At 42.0% G+C, this 27,067-nt stretch overlaps 1 protein-coding gene and 1 pseudogene across 1 annotated transcript in view; both read right to left on the minus strand.

Annotated features, from left to right (window-relative positions):
• Positions 1-27,067, minus strand: part of LOC125919819 (cationic amino acid transporter 3-like) — a 78,175-nt pseudogene that overhangs the window by 11,206 nt on the left and 39,902 nt on the right.
• LOC125920141 (cationic amino acid transporter 3-like) overlaps positions 25,940-27,067 on the minus strand; it is a 73,017-nt gene continuing 71,889 nt past the window's right edge. The window contains exon 4 of the transcript XR_007456967.1: positions 25,940-26,022. The gene's annotated coding sequence lies outside the window, so the exon portion shown is untranslated. The remainder of the gene's footprint in view (positions 26,023-27,067) is intronic.

Here is a 27,067-nt window from a genome sequence, read left to right on the forward strand (position 1 = left end):
AGACAGACCATTAAAGCATTGGTTCCTGAATGGAGATATATCTGCATTGATCTCTTACTGCAGAGAAACTGAAGATACTTGGGACTGCTAGTGAACATGTTTTATGCTTAATTAAGAGATTGTACTCTGGAGAGGTACATGTTTCTAGAAATTATGAAATGCATACATAAATTTCCAATCTAAAGAGTTCTGATGGAACAAATAGTTCATAATTGATTACTGCTTAATTTTTACTGGAGACTATGGTTTTTAAGGGTTAAAATTATGGTAAATGTCATTAAGACCAATGGAAATTACAAGGAAAGTAGATGTGTAAGGAAGGTATAAAAAATGAGAATACATTCTTGTTGAGGTAAAAGAAAATAATTTTGCCCTAAAATGAGAGTGGTGATTTAGAGAGAGAAGGCTTATGATAAAATCTGAGTGAAAAAAGGAAGTTGTAGAAGGCTTGTGAAAGGAAAGCTTTGGAAAAGAATTTTATGTGTTGTCAGGACTGACTCAGATTGAAACAAATGGATTTTGAAAGGACACTGGTATAAGATTGAAATTCTGGGGGTACCTAGCTGGCTCAGTTGGTTGAGGGTCTGACTTGATTTCAGCTCAGGTCACGATCCCACTGTCCTGAGATAGAGCCTTGTGTTGGATTTCATGCTGAGTGTGGAGCCTGCTTCAGAGGCGGGCTATCCAGGAAGTTGTGGGTAGGAGGTAACATTTAATCTGGACCATGATGATTGTGTAGGATTTCGGTAGTCAGAGATTGGGAGGATGGAATTCCAAGGAAAAGACATAGCAACTGGGAAGGATTTCTTGACTTTGGGCATCATTTGATGTTGAATTTCTGTTCATTATTAGAAACTGATTTTCCTATTTATCCCTTCTCAACCACAATTCAAGTGACTGAAAATAGAAAGTAGATAGAAAGTGGGAAGATCACTTCCCTGATTCCCCTGGTCCTCCATTCCCCATCACGTGAGTTTATCCTGTCACGTCTCCCTGGAGCAGATACTCCTGTGACCCATCTCCTTCAAGGGAAGGCCTTTCAGTCCCAAGTACCTCCAAGAACAGGCTTTGCAACAGCAAAGCAGCACGTGTATTGGGGATTTCTCCCTCACACCTGAACCCATGTTGTTTTCCTACAAAAAACGTTGTCTGCCTCCCTCCCCATTCCTCTCCGTTCTTCCTCTTTTCCTTCACCAAGGCTGTTTCTTTCTATAACCACCTGCTGGAGTTGGGGATAATGTTCTACACACTTCATTTCCTCTACTCTTGCTTCTGCAGTCTTTTGATGATCCCCTGCAACCTTTCCTCCCCTCCTCCCATCCTTACCACTCCTCTCCTCCCTCCCCAAGTACCCCCCCCCCAACCTGGTCAGTTTTCCTGCCTTCTTTCTGGGGCATTTCACTTTTCTGTTTCCTCTCAACCTTGTTTATCTACGATTCCAGTTTAGAAAAGAAAGGGAGATGAGATATAAGGGCAGCATCTGTGAAGGAGTGGGTTTTAGACACAGCACAAGGCATGGTAGTCAGACATCAGGAAGAACCTGATAGGCACTGACAAAGTAGCTTAAGTGCCTCCTGGCCCATATCTCCAGATAAGTCTTCTCCCACTTGCCAGTAATTAGGAAATTGTTTTTTTTAAGTCTATTTTATTTTGAGAGAGAGAGAGAGAATACGAGCCGGATAAGGGTAGAGAATGAGAGAGAGAGAAGACAGAGAATCCCAAGCAGGCTCCATGCTGTCAGCGTACAGCCCAATGTGGGTCTCAAGCTCACTAACCCTGAGATCGTGAACTGAACCAAAATCAAGAGTCAGAGGCTTAACTGACTGAGCCAGCCAGGTGTGCCTAGGATATTGTTAAAGCTAGATATCAGGCAAAGAGGGCTTCTTGACCTCTTAAACTAACCAATTTTATTTAAGTCACTGTCACTTGACCTCAGCCTTCCACAGAAGCTGGAGGTTTTGAGTATAGAAGACAGGAGCCAGGACCTGAGTCTCAGCTCAGGTTCCATGTCCACTTCCCTTGTTCTTTACCCTTATTGAAGGTGTGTAGGGTTCAAATGAGATAGGGTATCCATTATGCCTCCATCTATAGGTCTTTCATCTCTCTCCCCTCACCGAGTTCCGTATTAACAATGATTCCTTAATGGATATAATCTTTAAGTGTCCCTTCTGTGATGGCTCAAAAAGAGAGTCCCATTTGGAAGCAAAGAAGTAAATAAAATGGCTTCTCTTAGTACCTTCTATGAGGGGTTCTCGGAGAAGGGAGGAGGTTACGTGGGTGATGTACATACAAGGGCGGCTGTGTATTAGGCCATAAAATAAAAGACAAGAGGGGATGGCCTTGGGGCTGCTGTTTCTCTTTCTCTGCAAACCCCTTCTGATTGCAGCAGATTCACAGTGGCTCTGCAGCAGCCTAGCATCTTAGCCATTAACTTCTCAGAAAGAAAACTCACTGAGGTTCCCTTGAGAGGGAATGAAAAATAAATAGCAGAGTTTGGTACAAACACACCACCAAGTGAGAGGGTGGTGTAAAGACAACCAGTTCCTCATGGTTGATTGAACTCCTTCAGGATGTGTTTACACACACACGCACACACACACACACACACCACATACATATCCCAAAATTTCAACAAATATGCTCATGTTTATAGACCTATGGAGATAAACATACCCTGCTCCTTTGCACATCTTTCCACTCAATTCAAACATATGTCCATATAGTAGGCACATACATGACTTTTAGTGAGGTGCTTTGTGAATATATGTACCCAGCCTTCCTCCTCTTTCCAAGATCCTGACTGCAGGGTGGGGCACAGGAAGATGAATGTCTGAGTGTTAGCTTCCATGTGTCATTAAATGTGTCTCTGACTACATTCCACAAAAGAAGTAGAAATTTTTTTTTCATTATTCACTATTTGGAATTATTCACTTTCTTTCAATTAGTTCGGCACCACCAAGTTTCAAGAATCATCTATACCTTATTGAGATGCTGTTCCAAGCAGAGTATAGTTCAGAGGTTAGTGGCTCAAGCTTTGCTCAAACTTGATACAAATCTTAGCTTCACTACTCACTTTGCACAAATGGCTTAACCTCTTTGAACCTTAGTTTCAACTGTAAAATGAGGATAACTATATTCACCTTATAGAACATTTGTATTAAACAGGTGATTTTGTAAAGTGTTTAGAATGAAGTATAGGGCATTAGTATTCAGCAAATGATAGCTATATTTTCATCATCACTTTGTGGGCATTGGAGATATAAAGTACTATATAAAAGAGGTTCTTTTCCCTTAGGAGGCGTTTTAAAATCTCATCAGTGAGACAAGATAAATATATGAAGAGTGCAAGAATATGTAAACCTGAAATTCTTATTTGATCCCTAACATGTAACTTATTCTCCTAAATCCAAGCCCTGTTTTAAAATTTTTAGCAGATTCCAGGATGCTTGGGAGGCTTAGTTGGTAAAGCGTCTGACTTCAGCTCACATCATGATTTCATAGTTCATGGCTTCACCGTGTCGGGCACTGTGCTGGCAGCTTAAAACCTGGAGCCTACTTTGGATTGTGTGTCTCTTTCTCTCTCTGCCCTTCCCCCACTCACTCTCTGTCTCCCAAAAATAAATAGACATTAAAAAATTAAAAACATAAAAATTTTAGCAGATTTCAATGCTCTAACAAGATTTTTTTTAATCACTCATCATCCCTATGTCTCACCACCTTACACACACTAACATCTACCCCAGGCTTTCATTTCAGGAGTTGACAGGAGAATTTGGGATATTAAAGATTTTGAGTTTATTTTGTACATTTTTCCATTTCTGGAAAAGAGCCTAACTCAGGCATTCCAAACCAAAATGACACCCATGGTGCTGGTCCATGGTGCCTTACTTTGCAGAGCAAAGATCTAGATGACTGTAGCAGGTGCTACAACTATCTCCCAGTAAAAGTCTATCTGTCCACATATTTCTGTCTATCCTCCAGATGGCAATCATATCTCCTCCCTTCCTGATTGAAGACTCTCACTCCATTGTATGGAACCAGAAAAGACCCCGAATAGCCAAAGCAATTTTGAAAAAGAAAACCAAAACAGGAGGCATCACAATCCTGGACTTCAAGCTGTATTACAAAGCTGTAATCATCAAGACAGTATGGTACGGGCACAAAAACAAACAGATCAATTGAACAGAATAGAAAACCCAGAAATGGACCCACAAACCTATGGCCAACTAATGTTTGACAAAGTAGGGAAAAATATCCAATGGAATAAAGACGGTCTCTTCAGTAAGTGGTGCTGGGAAAACTGGACAGCGACATGCAGAAAAATGAGCAGGGACCACTTTCTCACACCATACTCAAGATTCTCGCTCCATGGCACAATACATAATACAAACCCTGGCTCATAAATTTCTTTCAAATGTGAAAATACATATCCCTCATAAGAGTCTTAATCTTTCATGACTCCTAAAGGTCTGTGTAGCCTAGAATTACTGTCCCATTTCTTTTCCAACTCACTTATTCTTCCTTTATTGCTCCATAGGTATCCTCCTCCAGGAAATATCTCCTGACCAATACCTCTTTCTCAGTTTCTACTCATACCTTCCCTTCCAAAGTAATGATCCCTCAATCCCTGTACAGTTACTAATTGCTCCTATTCTGGTCAATTTCTCTCCCAATTTGGGATATTAATTCTCTCTGCCCAATGAATCCTAGATACTTTCACAAGGTTTTTGCACCAGTATCTCCAAAAAGCATCTAAAGAATTTGGTAAGTGTATGGGTCATCCTTCCCCTGGAGTCCTCCCCTACAGTCACCTACTCCTTGTTGGGAAGATGAGAAATAAGAAAGTAGTTTCCTATCTCTCCCTCCCAGAGCCAGCCCCATACATAAATACAATAGAAAACCCTGACCCTCCTATACCAAAGCATAAAACTCTGACTGCATCAATAAAGATGTATGTTGTGCCCATGCTGGAGCCCTTCTCCTACTTAGGGATCCCTTGAAGTCAGGTAAAGCAGGTTGGGCCTTCTATCAATTTCACTACTTCCAGCTTCTCCCCACATCCCATGGGAATAGATGAAATAGGACCAAGAAAGGACATTTCAGGCACTCTCCTCCCCCAGGGCTGCATTTTTACTGTTGTTCTTTGAATGAACAACAGTGTTCTTACTTTTGGGTCTAGAGGAAGGGGAGAAACTACTCTTTGCCCTGAGCAAGATTCCATTCTGATGGAACAGACAGGACAGTCACCAGAACTCAGGCAAAGCCACACAAAGGCAAAACTAGAAGTGTCCGGGTACAGTTCTAGATGCTGGATATAGCTCCACATTGAGTTCTAGATCTAGTTCTGGGTGGGGAGAATTGGTGTTTGTCAAGGAAGTCTCCCAGAAGATACTTTTAAAGGAGTAGTACATACAGATTTCCCAGCAGCCTTACCAGATGATTAAAGAATGCCACTTCCTGCCAGGTGCAGGAATCTCAGGACATTATGGGGACCTCGAGAAGAGGAATTGGCATATACATATATAGGTATTGCAGGCATGTCTGATGGCAAATATTGGGCTTGGCTTCTGGTCTAGAAAGCCTACTGAAAGTTCAATTGAGATTCCTTATAAAAAGTTCCAGCAAAGCAAATTAAGAAAAATCTGTATGATCAATCGATGTTCTTGCTGAGCTTATGTAAATAATTATGCCAAGTTTGTTAAAATTGAACTTATTTTCAAACACAGTAGTCTTGACTTGGCTATCTCTGAAAATAAGGATGATTTGGGAGAGAAAATTTGTTTCAATAACACATCTTTGTGGATGTTAAATAAATTCTAGTTCTGATTATCTTTAAATGTTTCTGGTTTGCCTAAACTAGACAACTTAAAGTAAACTTCAGAGACATTCCCACAAAACTCATGTACAGATCTTCTTTGTGCCTGTTGTTCTATGGGACATTCAAAGGAATCACCAAAGACATTTGAATTACAAACCAGAAAAACTCATCTGATTCCCACTAACTGTTTTGACTCCATCTAGGATGCTTCAAGCCTGACATCTAAAATCTTCTCATTGGCTACACTCAAGGCTCGAACACTGGGTTTATAATTTGCTCTATTCACCCATATTTTTCTTTTATTTTCATAAAGTGTCTCTTATTAATTATCTGATATTTTGCTAAACAAAACAGTCTCTATGCTGGTAAATACCACCTGGTACATGATTTAGGACTTAAATGACTCTCAAAATAACATTATGTTATTAAACACTAAAATAACTCAAATACATAAAACAGTTCTACAAAATAAAATGGTATTAGATATTTTAACAGCTACACAAGGTGAAATATGCACCATAATTAAAATGGAATATTATGTATATAGTCCAGATTACCACAAAATATAACAGGATTTATTATATATATATATATATATATATATATATATACTCAAATTGTGCTTTAAACAATCCCTCCCTCTCCTTTAATAATTCGTTAAAATCTGGAGGATTTTAATTAACTATTAAAGGTCTTTTATTGGGCTTCTTTTTTCTCCTTAATTTAATTATGTTTTGCTGTTTTTTGTTTTTTGTTTTTTTTTTTTTTTTCCTATGTCTTTCAGCTTGGTGCTGGAACTCATTCACTGGCATAACTTCAGGGGACAGGTGATCTTTTCTGCTCGAGGAGACTCCCATATGTCATCAGCTCTAGGTGCAGCTGCCTCAGCCTTTATTGACTGTTATTACATCTCATCTGACCAATGTTGACACATAGGTAGAGACATCTCTATGCCCCTACTCAGCAGGAAAAAGCTACAGAAGATGAGATCTTCCACTTTCAACAATCTTAACAACTTAAGGGTCAAAGTTGTTCATAGGGGAAAATGATGAGGAAAACAAAGTCAAAAGAAATGTAGTTTAAATTAAATCCCCTTATAGCTTGGAGCCCATGGGTAGATGTCTGAAACATGCAGAGTATGGCATTTCTCAAGGAACTCATGGCTTAGTGTCTCAATGTTTATGTTTTATTAAAGACTGAAAGTAACCTTCTTTTAACAGCAGCTAGCCCCTCAAGGTCCTGAAAGCCTTGCTTCCAAAATTCCTTAGAAACTTACTTCATCTCTAGCCCCACTCCCTCCAAAAACTTAAAAGTATGAAATCAGTCACTTCTCACAATCCCAAGGCATCTCTTTCTGCCCACATGTCCTGTCCCCATGCTATAATAAAATCACATTTTGCACAAAAAAAAGAAAGAAAGAAAGAAAAGAAAGGAAAAGGAAAAAAAAGAGTAGCACTGTGTTAGCCTGAAAAGAAGGAGAATTTTCTGTACCAAAGAAATGTGTATGGTTCAATTTAATTTAACATCAATTTATTAAATGCTCATTATGTACTTGTCCCCCCAGCTGGATGCTCTGGGGGAGTGAACAAGATACATTCCTTACCTATGATCAATCAGGGAACAAAATAAAGTAAAGACACACAGATAACTGTGGTATTTAAAAATTTTCCACTTTATTGAGGTATAATGAACCCATGTTTTATAAGATATTTAACATAAACATTGTGGTGATGTGTGTGTGTGTGTGTGTGTGTGTGTGGTGTGTATAGTGAAATAATGATTCACTATGATTTCCCCACTGTGAAAGAATTAAGGAAGGTATTTTTATCTAAATGTTTTATTAAACAAAGGTAAGTGTTGTAAAGGCACCTTTACACAATGATGAGCCCCAGGAGCACCACAACCACTGAAATCCACAGTGGGTCTCCAGAAAGCAGAACTGGCCACTGGGCCAGCACCAGGCAAAGAAGAGTGAGCAGCAGAGCAAGCAGTGAGGAGCAAACATAGACAACCCAGCCAGAGAGTGGAGTAGGGGTGGAGCTGCCTGTGAAAAATAGTTCCTGTAGAGTCAGTGTCTCTCCTGCAGCTCCATTCTCCTCCTGCACATCTGCTTCATTTCCCCCTTTCTTCATCTCAGGTTGATACCTGATGATGAGAACACAAAAAGCCAGAAGAGAAGAAACTAGCAGTGTCCCAATTGATATGAGATTCAAGAGATCAGTGAATCCAAAGAAGAATGACATGATTGCTACAATAATGACAAATATCAAAATGACCCTGATGCAGTTGTATGTGTCATTTTGCATCCAGGCAAGGACAGAGAACAGAAAGCCATCCTGTGCCATCATGTATATCACTTGAAGTTTGGGGAACATAAAGCCAAAGATGTTGGCCAAAAGACTGCAGAGGAATCCAAAAGCTATAACATAGTTGGCAGGGGTCCATCCAATATAGAGAAATGACTCATACAAGGTGTTCCCAGGTTGAAGCTTGTAGTAAGGCACCATAAGCGTAAGTGCTAGAGACACCAAAGTACACCAAAAAGCAGATGAACAGTGAAATAACAATGCCCATGGGGATGGAACGCTGGGGATTCTGGGCTTCGTTGACTCTGGTAGTAATAACACTGATACCTTTAAAAGCATAGAAACAGGTAGTTGTTCCACAAAGAATCCCCTTGAAGCCAGAAGGCACAAATCCTCCAGAGCCGAGAGGGCCCAAGGTAGAGGTGTCATTGAGTCCAGGCATTACGTAGTCCTCTTCTGTGAGCTTCCAGTTGTACACATTCCCTTTAATGAAGCCAAAGATGATGATAAAACTGAGAACCAAAAGTATCATCAATGTGAGCACAAATGTGATCACTTTGGTAACCAGGATTACCCAAAGTTCTTAGTCACCAATTCCATGAACAGCAATACAAGGCCCACAACAAAGAAGCCTGGCATTTCTGCAAAGAAATGGGGAGCATGAGGTGGGATGCTTTCACGCATGATCTGAGAGATCCATTTCCTAGAAAGGTTGTCAATAGCTAAGTTTCCAGCCCAGGTCACAATGACTGTTTCAGCAACATCGGCAAGGATGAGGTTTTAGCCAGTGATGAAGGCCCAGATTTCACCTATAGTGACATAGATGTAAAGATATGCAGAGCCAGAATGGAAAAGCTGAACACTTAACTCTGCATATCACAGCACAGCCAACACAGAATATAGGCCGGCCACCAACAAGTAGATCAGAATGGATGGTCCTGCTTTATCTCTAGCCACCTCACCTGCCAGGATATACACACCTATACCCACTGTGTGGCCCACACTCATGACTACTAAATCCAGAGTGTTCAGACTTCTGGCAGAGTCAGTTACAGTTGTCAGTGGCTCTAGATTACGTCTGTGTACCAGGTTTTGACCAAATCTGTGAAATGCTTGACACAGCATTCTAACTAAAGTTGAAGGGGATTTCGGGATCAGAGAGCTGTAGCAAGCCCAGGGAACCAAGAGTTGCAGATCAGGTTTGTGAGGTTGAGTTAAGCCAAGTTGTATTGGGGCTGCAGAATTCCTTTGGTCAGGCTTCAAATCTGCTCCTTCGTATTTCTTCTGCTTTCTGCTATCCCTCCATAATGCCTAAGACATAGTAAACAATAAATATTTACTGAATTCATTATTCAACCCATGCACAAAAACTCAGAAGTTGCATGTCACCTGTTATAGCCCAAATATCACAGAAACTGATACCAAAAGACATCATAGAAGAAGCAGAAAAAGTTTTTTTTTTTTTACCCAGAAAAAGTGACAAATATCTCCAAACATTCTGCTTTTTTACACACCACATGACATAATCCCATGTGGGTTCATCAAACTCATGTAGCTTCATTTACTAATTAAGCTATAAGACATAAGGATTTGAATTTTTTGTGTGGCAATCCATATACAGGATGTATGTGCAGTACTTAGGTGTGACTTATGAAACAATTCATGGAATGGAATGTGTCATTGCAACTGCACAACCATTTTTTAAATATCATCTGAGCTTAAAATAAAAATATTGGTCCACAGGCCTTAAAACCAGTGACCCCAAAATCATATAGCCAAGGTCAGAGCTAACTTTAGCCTCCTTTCTCCTCATTCTCCATCATCCATTTAGCTCTACTGATGTCAAAGAATGTTTAGTCCAACCCTTCCCTTTACCCACCCCAGGCCCACAGGGGGCGCTGTGAGAAGAGAGGAAGAGGGGAAAAAGAGGCAGGCTCTTCATAACTACCTGCAAGAAGTGGAGAACCAGGCTGTCTGGTGAGGAAATACCAGTGAAATGGTGCAGCAGCCAACAAAGTGTTTATTACTAAGGAGCCAGAAAGGCCATTTTGTGAATCCTGACATTCAATGAACCCAAAGCAAGCAGACAAAAATCCACTACAATTTTTATGTCCACAGTTATGAGAGTGTGAAGGGCAGGGAGAAAATAAATAAGTCACCTAGCTCAGTAGCTCACAACCAAAACAATGTCTACTGTCTCTTCCCTCTCTGGGTTCCAGGAAAGAAGGAGGGGTCACTTCTGTAGACAGTCTCCTTATTGGCCACACTGTGTCTTGCACCATCTGTGATGTCAGCTGCCAGCAGCCTGGAGAATTTTCCCTGGAGAGTATCAAAACACTCACTTGCAACTCCCTATTAATTTTCACAAGGAGGTATTTTTAAGTTGCTCAAAACACTGTCTGAATATACCAGATACATTTTCTTAATGAACAAATGTTACATGTGGTTCCCTCTTCCCCCTCATCCACTGCTGCTATTCAAATGGCCTCCTCCTCAAGGGGAGCAAGACTTTGGGTGAATAATTCACAGCAATGCCCCAAAAATGAGTAGTGAAGAACAGGAAAACACACTCATGCAGCCCCCACTTCTCTCCCTACTCAGGCTTTGTGTTTGAGAGGATTTTAGGAAACGTCAGAGGTTTTTTAAAGACAGAAAGATCAAGTCAAAATTGAAATGTCTTCTCTACAGATTATCAAAAGTTGCCCTTGGTTTATGGGTCAGAACTTCTGCGTACAAATCCATCTAGACTCTTTATTTTCCACTCTCAAGTTCCAATTACGATTGGAACTATGAGCATACAAGACAGATTAGGAGGGTCAATTCCTAACTCATGGAATCTTTCTACACTATGAATGTGATTGATTTGCCCCTCACCCATCCCCAGGCTTCATCTGTTCGATGATTGCCACTGCACTTCCTGCACAGTCCTTCCTTCCTTCATCATCTGAACTGTGCTGATTCCTCCAGCCTCATCTCCTGCCCAGTTCCTGCTCCAGCTGTGAAATTGTACACTCACCCTGTTCCCTTCCTCTAATATCCTGTTGTCCCCCTCACTTAGCTAACCCCCACTTGTCTTTCAGTTCCCAGGTCAGATGTTAAATCCCAAGGAAGCCTCCCTTGACCCTTAGACTACCCTTCCTGTGTGCTCTCATAAGCACCTGGGCTTACTGCAGGTACCATTTATCCTAAAGTATCAAACTTCCAGGTCAGCTACCTGTTTCTTCCTTTAGACTGTGAGTTAGGTGCTCAATAAATATTTGAGGGACAAATACACAAACTGAAAGAGAAACCTGAAAGAGCACATAATCAGATTTCATATCTATTTGAGTTTGGGATACATACTTTGTAGCCAAGAAACCGTTATAAACCTGATTCAGGTAAAGATATAAGTGGTATCATGTTCCCTGTGGAAGGCAAGCAAAATAAAAAGTGTGATAGGAAAATTAACTGTGATAAAATGCTGACTGCAGATCATTCATTGCAGGTGTAAGCCACACAGGGTGATAAAGAATTGTTTGCCCTTGAGGACGCTTGTTTTAAAAATATCAGGCTGCCTTGGGTTCCAGGCACCAACCACCAACACTCAGGGAATCCCTACTTTTTTGAAGGCATCATGTTCAGGCCCTATAAATCTACGTATGATAAACTAAGGCAGAGGTTCTCACTTTGAGGAACAGAGGGAGGCATAAATGAAGACAGTGGGGAATATTTTCAAATTTCATATCCTCTCTCTCTGGAGATTCTTGTCCACTAACCCCATACTTCCCATGACTGCTCTATACCACCCAAGTGACAAGAAATTGTCCTCAGTTTCAAAGGGAAGAGATTCTAAAAGCTTCCTTCACAGGAAGACAGCGCAGTTTAGTATTAGGAGTAAAGGCTCTGCAGGTAGACTGCTCAGGTTCAAATTACAACTTAACCTCATACCAGGTGACTCTGTACAAACTAGTTTGCCTCTTTGGACTTTAGTTTCCACAACAGTTAGATGGGAGTGAAAGTAAATACATCATAGGGTCATTGTGAGGAGTAAGTGAAATGATGCCTGTAAAGTACTTAGCTTGGTGCTTAGCATACAATGTGTACTTAATATAATCTACCTAATACTTAAATATTGAAATCTGATCCAGAGTTCCCAAACTTAGAAAATTAATTAGTCTTTGTAAATGTCTAGCCTCGAAATCATCCACTACATCTCAAGTCTGTTAGCTTGAGACATCATGAGACAATCCAAACAGTTTTATTCCATATAATTTGCCTTGAAACCCTAAGGGCTCTAATTAGACACACTCATACACGCTGGTGCTAAACACTTGGAGGTCCTAGGCAGGCTGAGTTAGACCAGGCATCAAAAAATGTAAGGTTCAAATATACTACTACTACTACTACTACTACTACTACTAATCTTTTCCTATGGATGCCTCATCTTATTTTTGGAGGAGGCAATGCTGGGTACTGTAGGGGTTAATAAGCACAATGAATATTATGTCAGAAATTTTGAATGCAAGCCCTGAATCTTCTGCTTGACTATATAAATGAGTAATTTGCTAACTATCTTGTAAGCCTTATCTTCCTCATCCACAAGGAACCTTACTTGACTTCTCTTACAGGATCAACATAAGAATTTGATGAGAAGATACAAATTATCACACACTGCTGGTGAGAATGTAACTGGGGCCACCATCCTGAAGCTCAATCTTAGTGGAATTAAGATGCACACAACCTTCCACCCTGCAATCCCTCTCTGAGGTAAACACCTCAAGGAAAGTCTTTCCTGAGTCCCTAAGGAGGCCCATATGAGCGAGCTCATCACAGGACTCTTTGTGGTAGCAGGAAGTTGGAGCAATGCCAGTGTCTGTTACTACAGGAATATATAAGTAAAATGTGCTATATGTGGACTGAAACATTACACAGCAGTCAGAAATAATACAGTAGATTTATAGAGAGTAACTTGGGTACATCTATAAAAGTAGATTTATAGAGAGCAATGTTAAGTAGGAAAAGTAAAAGGATGAGACGCATAGCAAAATGGCATTTATGAACATTTATAAAACATCCGCAACACACTGTTTATTTGTCAAGAATTCATATATATCTATTAAAAATGTCATGAAATCCCTCTGCTCAAAATCTTCCATTAATTTCCCTTTTATTCAGAGTAGAAGCCAAAGTCTACGTTTACAATGACCTACAAAGCCCTACAGCATTTGTCACTGACTCACCTACTACCCAGATTCTGTTTCTTTTCTTTCCACTCATTTTTCTCTAGCCACCGGCCTCTTACCCATTCTTGCCCTCTAACATACCAGGAAAGGACCTCCCTCAGGGATTTTGTTCTTGCTGTCCCTGTAATTGTACCACTTCTGGCCCTGATATCCACACCCCTTAACTGCGTTTAGTGAAGTAGCATGTATATAGCATGATCTTTCTTAATCACCCATATAAAATTGCAGTCCACACCTAACCACTCACAACATATCTTGTCCCGCTGCTCTTTTTTTTTCCCCTTTGCACATCACTATTTAAGGTACTATAGGTTTTACTTATTTATTTCTTTATGATTTATCTCAATCCAAAAGAAGATAAGCTCCATGAAAGCAGGACTTTTATTATTATTATTATTATTATTATTATTATTATTATTTTGTTCCTGGCCATATTCCCCACACCTACAACTGTCCCTGAAATAGTCAGCACTGTATATTTCTTAAGTGGATAAATGTATCCAAATATACATGTAGAGCATGGATTGGAAGAACATTTGTTAAATACACTAAACCATGTGCCTCCACTGCGGAAGGGAAATGAGAATAGAGATCAGGATGAAAGGGGAAAATAAAATGCATTCAAAAGGGGCTTGACAGGAAGCAATAGTGATAACAGTCCATGACTGAGGGAGGGTTGACTCCACTCTGTGCACTTCAGGTTCAACAAAGGAATTGCGTTAGGTGATATCATGAGATGATCTGGTTCAGGGCCTGATAAATGGGCAGGTACTCAATCCATTTAAATTAAAGGGGAACTGGAACCCTGTAATTGTCAGGAGATGGATAATACAGACAAGAAATGCCTGCTAGAAAGAGGGTAGAGAACATGGGAAGATGGGGCACCCCTCCTACCATTCCCTCCAAACCCATTTCCCTTTTCCCAATTCCTCTTTCTCCTTCAGCTTCTTCAACTGTCTCTGGAGGCTCCTTACTGGGCACTAAGGATGATTGTACCACGTTTCTCTCTCTGGGGAACTGTCCCCACCCACCTACCTTCCAACAAAGACACAACACTGATTCCTAACATTTATTGAATCACAGAGCCCTCTGAGGTTGGTCACCTCAAAAAAATGTCCTACACTCTTCTGAAGTCCTTCCATGACCCTGAGCAGGAATCCCAGAGGAGGACCATCTGAATGGCAGGGTTGGAGAGGGACAATGTTTTTGATAATTTCTGTTTCCTTAAACTGTGTTGTGCATGGTGGTCCTTGTGCTCTTCCCACTTTTACCGAAGATGAGGAACAGTGGGCTACAGACAAAGTATGTAGATACCAGAGAAACAACCCAAAGAACAAAGTATCTGGGAATTAAAAAATCACGTTTTATGACTTGAACAGAATCAGGCAGAACAAACAAATGAACAAGCAAATATATAGAAGAGAAAGCAAACCCAAGACTGGGAATCCTGAAAGAGCCTGCCACAAATCCAGCTTATAACAACACAGAGAGACACTGTCTTCAGTGCCATTCAGAAATGCCCTTTCTCCGTGCAATAATCTGCAATTATTCCAATCATTTATATTCAGTCCAGACTCTCTGACCCCGCTGTCAGAGCCTTGACCTAATTATCCACTAACCTCAGGATCATCACCTTCTTCCTAATTCAGCTCCTCACATCCTGACTTACCCATCCTGGGATGAGCCATTGGCTTGAGTAAGTTACCTGCCCTGCCAAGGATGCCCTCCTCACTCCTTTCTTTCAGTCTCGACCCTCTATCTTCTCAACCCTATTCTACAACTTTTCCCCTTGTGTCTAGGAAGCCTTTCCTAAGACGTCCTAACTGATCCCCATCTCCAACCTTACCCCCTTTCCTGTCAGCACTTACAGCCTTTCCTGATGCTCGCTTAATTTTCCCTTTTATTCTGCTGGTGTTCTGGCTGTGTCCTTTAAGTTGCTTTAAAGCCTCTAGAGGGCAGGGCCAGGATCCATATACCTCCTTCTTAATTCCACACTCCCACCTCCAATTATCACTACTCAGGACAAGGATCTGCTCATAATTGTACCAAGCAACCAAAAGAGGTATCTAGGACAGAGAAAATGAATATATAAGTGTGTTGATTGATTGTTATATCTTAAGATTCCAAGAAGTAGGACTTTTTTTTGAAAGAGAGAAAGGCCAAACCAATGTACAAACTGGAGACTAGAACATGCACCCTCATCTCTTTTAATCCCTGACAATATTTCCTAATGAGGGCCATGGGTGTGAATCTCAGTTTCGTTAGGATGCAGTCTCTCCCAAAGGAGGTGCTTGGTGCATAGGAGGTGCTTAAAGAAATGCAGGCATAGGCCAGGGAACATGAAACCAATTTTTATGAATTCCATAAGGCCCAGTCCCCCACTTCTTCCCTCTTCTTCCCTGTATTTCTCTCAGTCTCTGAGCTTCTTCCAAAATCCAAGACAAAGTTCCATCCCAAATCTCCAAGAATAACTCCTGCCAAATTCAACAATCCACCCACTAAATTGCAGGCATGGGGGTTGTTTCACCTTTAGCTGTTGTGAATAATGCTATTATAAATACAGGTATAGAAATATCTTTTTGAGTCCCTGCTTTCAATTCGTTGGAACAGCTAGAAGTGGGATTGTTGGATCATATGATAATTGTTTATGTAGTTTTTTTTTTGAGAAATCACCATACCGTTTTCAACAGCAGTTGCCCCATTTTGTATTCCCACCAGCAATGCACAAGTGTTCCAGTTTCTCTACATCCTCACCAACACTTGTTATTTTCTGGTCTTTTTTAAAGGCAGTCATCCTAGTGGGCATGAAATGGTACTAAGTAGTTACTTTTGAGGGATAACAAGGAGGACTCTGGGGCCAAGACAGAGTGAGTGAGGGGGAAGCAATAGGGGATGAGGTAAAAAAGAAAGCAGGAAGCCAGATCCTTCATGTGGGGTCTGAGAGTGACTGTGAAGACTTTGGCTGTTACTCTGGACATCTTAGAAAAACAGCTTCACACTTTGCCTACTGATTTTCATGTTCTGTAAACTAAGTACAGGGTTCTAACTAAGGAAAGGCCTCCTCCAGGGTTTGAAAACAAGGTATGGAGACAAGTTTTGTGGAGCTCTCAGTAGATGTCTGGGCCTTCTAAGAACACAATGAGGGCTAAACAAGCTGCTTTCCTGTGTCTGCCTCCCTCTTTAGGTGCCAAAGCAGAGATGCCATACAACCACCCATGGGGGAGTAACATGATGGATTGATTTCACTGCAGCTGTTCACTTTCTGGATTATCTCTAGGCAGGACTCCATAACTTATATATCAAAAAAAGTAATTTCAGTATCATTTACCATTTTGGGTTATTCCCACAAATTGTGTATAATCAAGAGCTGACCTGAAGATAAAGGGTATCTTTTCTGGAACCTGGTGAAATTAAGGGCTACAAAGACAGAGGTAGGTAGACTCTCAGAAAGGAGGCAGAAACCATGTGAATCAGGCATTTGAAAGTCTTGAACAATTAAATAGATGAATCCATTCCCAGATCCAGATGCCTCAGAAAGGACTGTCAGAAATGTCTGAAATGATCAGAGCTGGAGAGAGAAAGGACGCAAAGGGAAGCATGAAAACACATTTCTGAGAAGCAAAGAGTACCTGTCATGACTCACTTCCCCTGAGTGACAGGGATGAAAACTTTTATACTGAAATGAGAAGTCCAAGGAGTTATACAGTTTCTCAACGACAAATAATCTAAAGAGAATGGCTGCCCAATCACTGTTTATAAATGTTAGAAAATAACACACTTGTGTGTGGGTACAGGTAAGAGATAAAGTGTAGAGAAAGAGAAAATGATGGGGTTATACCTGTTGGGAAAGGAGGAGGGACAGAAATCAGTTTTCACTATGACATCCTTAGGATTCAAATGGGAGTCAGGGAAGGGAAGTACAGTAAAATCTGGAACCTTAAATATCTAAGTTCTCTCAGCAAGGAAATAGGCCATGTTCTCATAGGTTCTATGTGTTTTTCTTTTCAGCTGATGACCACCTTTGTCACCATCCACCCCATTTCCCCACCCTGCTTTGTTTTTGCTGCAATAATTAAAAAAAAAAGGGGGGGGGTGAGGATAAATTAAAAGAATATAACCAAAAATTATTTTTATCCATTTGGAATATAGTTGGTGAAAGAAATTGGCTTTCCACACAATTTTGCTTAAAATAAGGTTAAAATGAATCTGCCTTGAGGTGCCTGGGTGGTTCAGTCGGTTGGGCACCTGAGTCTTGATTTCCTCTCAGGTCATGATCTCATGATTTATGAGTTCAAGCCCTGCATTGGGCTCCATCCTGGCAATATGGAGTCTGCTTGGGATTCTCTCCATCTCTCTCTCTCTCCCTCTCCCTCTCCTCCCTCCCTCTCTCTCTCAACCTCCTATGCTCACTCTCTCTCAAAATAAATAAATAAGCTTAAAAAATATTTAAAAAATGAATCTCCTTCTAGAATCCTGTAACATACATCAATTGATAATGGAAAGAAGTGGCCCAAGAACTGCTAGAGGGCAAGAGAAAGACAACCTAGAAATAAATATTTGCCACATATGGTCAATGAATTAGGTGTTATGCATGGAGACGTGTTGTCTGGCTTCTGGTATTGGGGTACTGCCACAGTGTACATGGTGGTGGGTAGGTGGGTTAGGTGGAGAACAGTTTAAGACTCCAAGGGCCATTAAAATTAAAGAGTTGCAAATATGTTTTGTGATAACAGCAAACTGCCTCTTGCAGACCCAGTGTTTTAGGATCACTAGGTAGCCACACCCCAGGGGAATTTAGTAGTCTTTCCTCCTACAGCCTGACCCAGACTCTAATCAATACCCTTTAAAACCTTTTTAAATTAGATAAGAGGGACAGGGAGAGTTACCTTCAGCAGCTGTAAAAATAGATATCTGTCTCCTTCAGCATGGATGAAGAAGACCCTCAAATCCTCTCTGATAATGGTGGACGACCTTATCAAACTGGATCCACTATTCTGCAAAATCCATACGAATGTCCTCCCTAAGAAGATATGATACAGAAACTTTCAGAATCTCAAGTGAGAAAGTGTGGCAAAACATGAAGGAGGCAGCAAAGCAGGTGGAAGAATCTGCATGCATTCAAAGAACATGTCTAAGCATACTATATGTTGGGCCCTATGGGAAAAACAAAGCTGAATAGAGCATACTCTGCACCAGGTCAGAAAGGAAAGGCCAGGGAGGAGGGCAGGGCAAAGAGGTGGGAAGGACTCTTCAGGAGACGCACCAAGGAATAACTGCCCCTAACTCATATTTTCCTCAGCAGAGGTGAGACCCTCTAGTCTGGAGGAGAACAGAGTGTAGGCCTCCAAACCACTGTGACCCCAGCAAACGTACCTGCCCTTCCTCAATTCACAGTCCTCTGGTCTGCACCCCCAATCCAAAATCTAGCTCTGGTGGCATGAAATACTTTCTGCTCAAACCCTACAGGGCTTTCACAGCCAGTGATACTCCAAGCCCAGCCTTCTTTCTCTCTGACTGTGTCTCAGTTTTCTTGCCAACTCTATCAACACTAGAAATCACTTCCTGATTGATCGGCTTTTTCTGTCTTAGAGGAGAAAGACCTGAAAAGAAAAGTGGAAACCAAACCCAGTGACAGGTAAGGAGCTTAGCCAAGCAGAGTCAGGATTTGGAGTGCGGCTTAGCTGGGCCCTCAGGAGGTGGGGCCCTAACAAGGCTGTGTCTAAGTGATTTGGGACCATCTGAAGTAGATACATGGGTAAGGCAGGAAAGGGTGAAGAAGGTGGCTTAGCTAGAATCCTGGAGGAAAGCTGGAGATGGGCAGTGGAAGATTAGTGGGGCTCTGAATGGGTGAGGAGGTAGACTGAGGGTTTAAATGGGACTTTGTTGGAGGCTTTGTTGGCATCAAGATATAAACTTAAAAGTAAACAAGCTTCTCAGGGTCCTGAATATGGAGGAGGTCTGGTTAACAGAAGGAGAATGTGGGGAGCTGGGTGGAGCCAGACTATGGTGATTTGAAGTCCAGTCCCAGGACCAGCTAAGAGCCCACTCAGCAGCCCTGTAAACAAGGATAGAAGCAGCCTTCTCCCCTCAGCTGCCTCTCCCAGAATCTCCTACTAGGTTCCTCTACCACCATCCATCCCTGTCTCCACACCCATGTTTCATATCACTCCAGGAATAAAAACAAAAGGGAACTCACTTAAGCCTCACCACAAGAGATTTTCTGAGACAGATATTCAGAGTAAATAGCATATTCTAACTGAATATGCATTGAACATTGTGCTGGAGGAAGTAATGAAAAAGATATAGTCCCTGCCTAGAGAGCTTCCTTCTCTATACAATCATTGCATTGAACTTACAAGACCCTGAAACATGACCAAAGTAAGGTGCCTCCTCCTTCCCAGAACTTTAGTCTTGAAACAGAGGCAAGACGTCTGCATTGGAAAAAGTGGGGCCCACTTAGAGATCAAGGGCTGAATGCACAAGTGATAGGCCCAAGAAGGCATGGGTCTCAAGGAAAAGAGGCACCACTGCCTCTACCTGATAGTGCTGAGATCCTCAAAATTAGTTTACTTAAAGGCTAGGGTGCTGATGCATAGGGGCACTTGTACTCCAATGTTTATAGCATCAATTTCAACAATAGCCAAATTATGGAAAGAGCCTAAATGTCCATCAACTGATTAATGGATAAAGAAATTATGGTTTATATATACAATGGAATACTACTTGGCAATGAGAAAGGATGAAATATGGCCTTTTGTAGCAGCATGGATAGAACTGGAGAGTGTTGTGCTAAGTGAAATAAGTCACACAGAGAAAGACAAATACCACATGTTTTCACTCTTATGTGGATCCTGAGAAACTTGACAGAAGACCATGGGGGAGGGGAAGAAAAAAAGTTAGAGAGAGAGGGAGGGAGGAAAACCATAAGAGACTTAAAAACTGAGAATAAACTGAGGGTTGATGGGGGGTGGGAGGGAGGGGTGGGTGGGTGATGGGCAGTGAGGAGGGCACCTGTTGGGATGAGCACTGGGTGTTGGATGGAAACTAATTTGACAATAAATTTCATAAAAAAAAAAAAAAAAAGACCGGGGAGGAGGTGGAGGGAGGGGAGAGAAGGACAGTGGCAGTTACCTAAAGGGACAGGGTCTGTACTAACTATACTAAGACAGAGCATTGAAATAGGAACAGAAAGAATTGCTCCAGATGTCAGGAAGGACCTCCAATTGAGGAAAACCTGCAGAGCACATTGACCCTACCCTAACACATCTCCAGTAGTCATGGACCAAGGGCATAAACTGAGAATCACCTTTGTTCCAGGTGTTATGCTGATTAGTGGATGAGTGGCTCAGCCAGGACTACAGAGCCAAAATTTCTAGAGGTAAAAGAGATAGGCAGGATTTGGAAGGATGCCTGTCTTGACAGAACAATAGAGGAAGGGCATCTGGGTATTTGATGTGTGTCTGTTCCAGCATCCTAGGCTGCTTTCCCTGCCTCAAGCTGGGATTTACTCAGATGTGGATCTGCTTGTGGGAAGAAGGGCAAGTGCAGGGGGAGAGGCTGTCTATCCTTGCATCTGGTCCCCAATGCAATCCCTTCCCCTTTCTCCCTGTGCTATTCACTGCCTGCTTGGTAGAGGCTGGAAGGTTAAGGGAAACACCAGGGCCCCAGATAATCACCAGGTAAGTAAGAGAATTTTCCCAGGGCTGCAGGAATGCAGAGTATGCAGAGTTGGGGCATAAGTCTCTCCTGGAGGAGGGGGTACAGAATGAGGGACCTGGCAGTCAGAGCCCATCCAGGTGATTTCACACGAAGTATCTGAACCTTGAGGTGTAGGATGAGGGAAGAGGTGAGGAGGCAGGGGTGTGAGCCAGAAACAGGGGAAGAGGCTGGAAGACACAGGATAAGAGAAGAAAGGAAGAGAGAAGGGGGGCAAGAGAGGTAACAGTGTGGGGAGGCAGAAAAAGGAGACAGACAGGAGGAAATGGTAGGTGTAGAAACTAAAAGGCACACAGAGTGAAACTCAGAGATGTGATGAGAAGAGAGACCCTCTGAGACTGAGGGAGGGACACAGGGAGGGAGAGATCTAGAAGGAAGAGCTGATGGCAGACTCGGCCCTGGAGAATCTCAGACCACAAACTATTTGGAGTCAGAGAGACAGAGAGGCCCACAGACATACAAATCTGCCTGACAGAGATTAAGGTGAAGGAAACAAAATAGGAAGGAAGAAGACAGAATGGGGAGGGATCATGACAAAGAGAGAAGGAGGCAAGTATGGAGCAGGAGGACAGAGCCAGGTCAGGAAGGAAAACATATTTTCTTTATGATTCCCTTCCATCTCACCTGATCCCTCCTAAGCTTGGTCCCCTCTCAGGTGCTGCTGCGTGATGGGTGTGCCCAGAGAACTGACAGGGTGAAGCTGCTGCTATTGCCTCCCTAGCCTCCCTCCCAGTGCCAAGTTGTGATCTCAGAGAGCCCTACATGGATATGAAGACTGCCTTCCCTACCCTCTCCCCAAAAATGTTGCAGTCAAAAGACATTTGAAGTTCAGCCCTAAAGTTCTCAGAGTTAATGCAAGCTAGCACGGCCAGTAAAAGGGAGAGTGGGAACCAAGGAGAAAGAGAAACAGAAGCAGCCAAGCAAGAGAGTCTGACAAGCTCTGAGGAAAGTGCTGGGGACGGACTCATTAGGGATCACATGGAGAAGAGGGAGGAGAGGATAAGGACCTGGACTATATCTGCATTGAGAGCTAAATAAGCAACATGCAAAGTATAAACAAATAAGATACTAATGACTGTCCATTAATGTGGGGTCAACCATGTAGACACCTTCTGAGCCATCATGATCAATGAGTTTAACCAGCTCTGAACTAAATCCTGCCCCCCTGAATATAATATGAAATCCACAAAAGGAGATACTGAAGCAGAGAATATAGACCTTGAGGCCAGTGTACGTGCTTGAATCTAGGTTTTAAGGGAACAGCGATGAAGCAACCAGTCAAGTGTGTGAAGACCTATAACTTAGCATGGGAAGCTGGACCACATCTTTTCCCCCAGGCTTTCCTGGAGCTCTGCAAAGAGTAGCTCCCTGGCTCCTCTCAGGGCCATGGAGACCGTAAGAACATTAACTCACGCAATCTAAAGGGGAATTGCTCTCCCTGCCCCCTTCCCTGCCAGCCACACTTGAAGGTCCCAGAGGCCAGATGTCTGGTTATAGTTAGAGCCCAAGTGGTCTCTTTAACAGCAGGAAGGAGGGACGGTGGAGAGGGAATTTTCCAGACTAAAGCCTTTCCTTCTCTCATCTTCTAATCTAGTGAACCCAGAGAGGATACTTGGACCCTCTTTCTTCCTCAGTCTCCCATCCTCTCCTCTATCTTTTGAACAAAGTTCCTGGGAAAATCTGTCCATATTCATGCACATTAATGTCAGCTCTGCCACCAGAATCTGTCCTGACCTTTCCTGAGCCACAGGTCCTATCCTGTCTGCCTCAGAAGGGAGCCAATAATGCTGCTGCCATTGAGGGAGAGACTCCAGAAAGGACTATAATCTGGGATCTAGAGTATGAGTATGACAGATTATGAACTCTGATCTGGATACAAATCTGGGCTCCCTGGGTTCAGGTGTCAGCTTCTCCATTCCCCTGCCTCCGTGTATGTTCCAGTCTTTCTTCCTTTCCTTCTTCCAAGCGGTGTTTTTTTTTTTTTCCCCCCACCGCACTTCCCTGTACCCACGGTATGAAATCCTTTGCCAGATCTAAAACCTACTTACTCATTTCAGGTGCCAGCCCTAATGCAGATGTTAGATGTACCTCCTGCTTCAGGGAGAGCAAGTGGCCCAGCTTGGACAAGAACTTGGCTGTTTGACTTCAAGGGCTCTATATGTACCCCTACCCCAAACTGCCTGTCCATCTTTGAGGATCAGGAGTGTGTCTTATGTGCACCCTGAGCAGCTAGAAGAAAGTATAGGTCTTCCTTCTGCAACAAGGATCTCAAAACAAAGTAGTGAAAGTACTCTAGACACAATTCTGGACTATGGAGCAGAGAGGTAGGGCTCCTCTTGAAGATTTTACCCTTGTCCAGCATACCACTTGCAGAGAAGTTGGTCCCAATGGGGTGGGGGAAGGCTGAAGAGAGGTGAGGGCTACAACTTCAATTAGAGGAACTTATTACAACCTATGTAAGCCCTTTGCAACAGTCTGAGGTGTCCCTCAGCATGACCAAGGACGCCAGGGTCTTTGTCAGAAGGCAAACCATTACCCTTGAGCTACCAACTAAAATGTGTTCTCCCAACAGGAAACAAGGTCAGGAAAGGATTTGTGGGTGTAAAGCTCCAGGTTCCAGTCTCAGATTCTTCTTATCCACTCCCAAGCCTATCCTTCCTTCTTCCTTTCCTTTCCTTTCCTTTCCTTTCCTTTCCTGTCCTTTCTTTCCTTTCTTTTCTTTTCTTTTCTTTTCTTTTCTTTTCCTTTCCTTTCCTTTCTTTTTTCTTTACTTTTCTCTTTTCTTTTTTCTCTCTCTCTCTCCTTCTTTATCTCTTTCCAAGACTTTCCTAATGCAACCACTGGTATGAAAGAGACAGAAACTAATGCTACTAACCTGTACCAAGAGGAGTGGGGCAGGGAAGTAGACAAAGGAAGACCCTGCTAATGAAAGAAGTGCCTGAGGCTGCTGGGATACTGGGAGACTGCCTGCTTCTTACAACCTTGGTTGTCTTCAGCCTTGGAGAAGGGATCCAGGAATGACTGCAAGGGGTATAGGGGGTTTCTTTTAAAGTCACTCAGGGGATATCTTCGTCCCCCTTCCCAAAAGCCCAAAAGCCTTGACCAGCTCCTCTAAGGAGTACAGAACCCAGAACACACTGAGACTGACGTGGGAGGTGAAAGGGAGTCTGTAACAGCAATTTGCCTCTCTCTTTGCATACATCTGTATCCATCTCTTCCCCAGTTTCTCACATCCTGGGGCATTATTTCAGAGGCCTCCAGCCTAATCTGTCTCCAAGTATCTAGCAAGATCAAAGCTCTTAACCCCTGTTTTGTTTGCCAACTCCTTGCCTGGAGAAGAGAGGGCAGGGTCCATCCTGAGGCAAGGGGAGGGTCCTGACTTCCCCATGGCCCAAGGCAGGGGAGAGGTTGGGAAGCTGGTACAAAGAAGGAGCCAATCCTAAGGCTGGGTTGACAAACACACCACTGGTGGCAAGGTCTTCTTCTCGTTCTGTTACTGGTTTTATTATTAGTGTCCTTCAAGTAGGAAATTAATTAACTCATAATCATAGTATGATAAATACATGACCATGACCATAAAGACCTTTACTAATCTCCATATTTAATGAAAAATCCTTGTTATTCTTTATCACTAGACCCAGTTTATTTCCTTCAGGTATTTATCATACTCTGTAATCATTTGAACATTTGTTTTCCTGCTTATTGCTTATTTCCCACTAGGAAAAGCCCTATATTTAAATAAGAGGAAGAATGAATGATGAATAAATATATAATATGGGAATAATTAGACTGGCGCGATAAAAATTTACTTATAATACGATCTATTCCTGAAAGTATCATGTCCAGACCTACATTAACAATAATATTCTTAATCAATATTCATAATGCTCCTACTTCTACTTCTCTACCCATGGCCTCTTTCCGGACAACTGTATGCCATACATGAAAGCTATTTAACAATTCTTTAGCTTTATGTTAAGCACTGTGGAGAGAATATAAAAATATACAGGGCACAGTCTTTCTACTCCAGAGCTTATAGTTGAATGAGGGAGAAAGGGAAGACACAATAACTACAACTGAAGATAGTGTGCAGAGAGACAACTATGGTAAGACTGACAGAAAGGAGTAGAGGAGGTCAAAGGAAATAAATTGCTTCTGACACAGATTATCCCGGAAATTATGGGCAGGAGGTAACATTTAAATTGGACCGTGATGACTGTGTAGGATTTCAGTAGTCGGAGATAGGGAGAATGGAATTCCAAAAAAAAAAAGACATAGCTATAGGCAAGTTTTTGTTTTTGTTTTTGTTTTTGTTTTTTCACTTTGGACATCATTTGATACTGAACATCTGTTATTCATGAGAGAGTGAAATGCAAAGACCCGTGAAATTCAAGGTAAGACTGAAGAAACTGGAGGTTTTGAGTACAGAAGCTGTTTGCTAGGACCTGGGTTCCTTGTCAGGTTCCATTTATCTCCACTGCTCCTGAACCCGGACTTGGAAAGGGTGTAGGGTTCAAATGGGACAAAGTACTCATTATGCCTACATCTATATGTCTTTCATTCCCTCCCTTCCCCCCACTGTGTTCTTTATTAACAATGAGATAATTTCTCAATCTCATTACTGAGAAGAACACAAAGCACAGAAAAGTATAAACTACACAAATTAAGTCAGATAATTTGCATACCTGGGGAAGGGGAGAAACCCCTCCTCTTCCATCTCCATAGTCAATTTTCATCCATTTTATGATACTATATGTCAATAAATATCTATATTTCCTCCTCCTTGGATGAGAGATGCTGTTAAGTGTTATATGTAAAGTTTGTCATAAAATCCCTCATAAAAAAGTGTCTCAAGTACTGGCATTGGAAGGTGGGGGTGGGGGTGTCTTTGCTGCATCTGCCTTCACACCACGGGAAGGTCATCCTGCCTCCTGCTTCTAGGAAGTTTGCTGCAGGTTTTCTAAAGAAGTAAACAGAGACACTTGGCTCCTCTTACCGTCCTTGCTTCTGTTGAAGCCCATTGCTTTCTATGAAGTTAGTTCCACAAATGATGAGTTTCTCACAATCTCAAATCTAGATTCATTAATTAGTAAAATTTTTAATTCTCCTCTTTCTGGAATGGCTCAAATAGAAGAGTCCCACTTGGAAGCAAAGAAATAAATAAAATGGCTTCTCTTAGTACCTTCCATGAGAGGGTTGTAGAGAGGGGTGGTGGTTATGTGGGTAGTGTACATACATGGACAGCTGTGTTAGGCTAGAATGAAAAAGAAAGTAGGGGATTGTATTGTGAATACTGTTCTTTTTCTGTGGAAACCTCTTCGGATTATGCCAGATTTACAGGAGCACCAAAGCACCCAATATCTTAGTCATAAGCTTCCCAGAAAGCTTATTGAAGTTCCCTTGAAAGGTGATAAAAATAAATATCAGGATTTGGTACAAACACGACAACTAAGGCCAGGGAAGGAAGGTAGCCAGTTCCTTATTGCTGGTTAAACTCTGAGGATTTGTTTACACACACACACACACACACACACACACACACACACACACACACCATGCTCCAAAAGTTTAACAAATATGCTCATGTTTATAGACCTACTGAGATAAATATACCCCACACCTTGCTGCATATTTCCACTCAAATTCAAACACATATGTCCATACAGAAGACACACATAAGACTTTCACGAGGTGATTTATGAATGTAACATACCCAGACTCTCCCCCTTTCCAAACTCCTGGCTACAGCCTGGAGCAGGGTGAAGGTAAATGAAACAATGTATGAGAATAAGCTTGCATGTGTCACTAAGTGTGTCTCTCTGACTATGCACCACAAAACAAATAGAATATTTTTTAATTCACTATTTCGAATTATCCACTGTCTTTTAATTACCTGTATGCTATCATGTTTCAGTGATCATTGGTCCCTTACTGAGCTGTTACTCCATAGAGGGTATATCTCAGGGGTTAGCAGCATGAATTTTGTTCAAACTTGGTACAAATCC

Source organism: Panthera uncia, chromosome B4 (genome assembly GCF_023721935.1).
Source record: "Panthera uncia isolate 11264 chromosome B4, Puncia_PCG_1.0, whole genome shotgun sequence".
Classification (NCBI taxonomy): domain Eukaryota; kingdom Metazoa; phylum Chordata; class Mammalia; order Carnivora; family Felidae; genus Panthera; species Panthera uncia.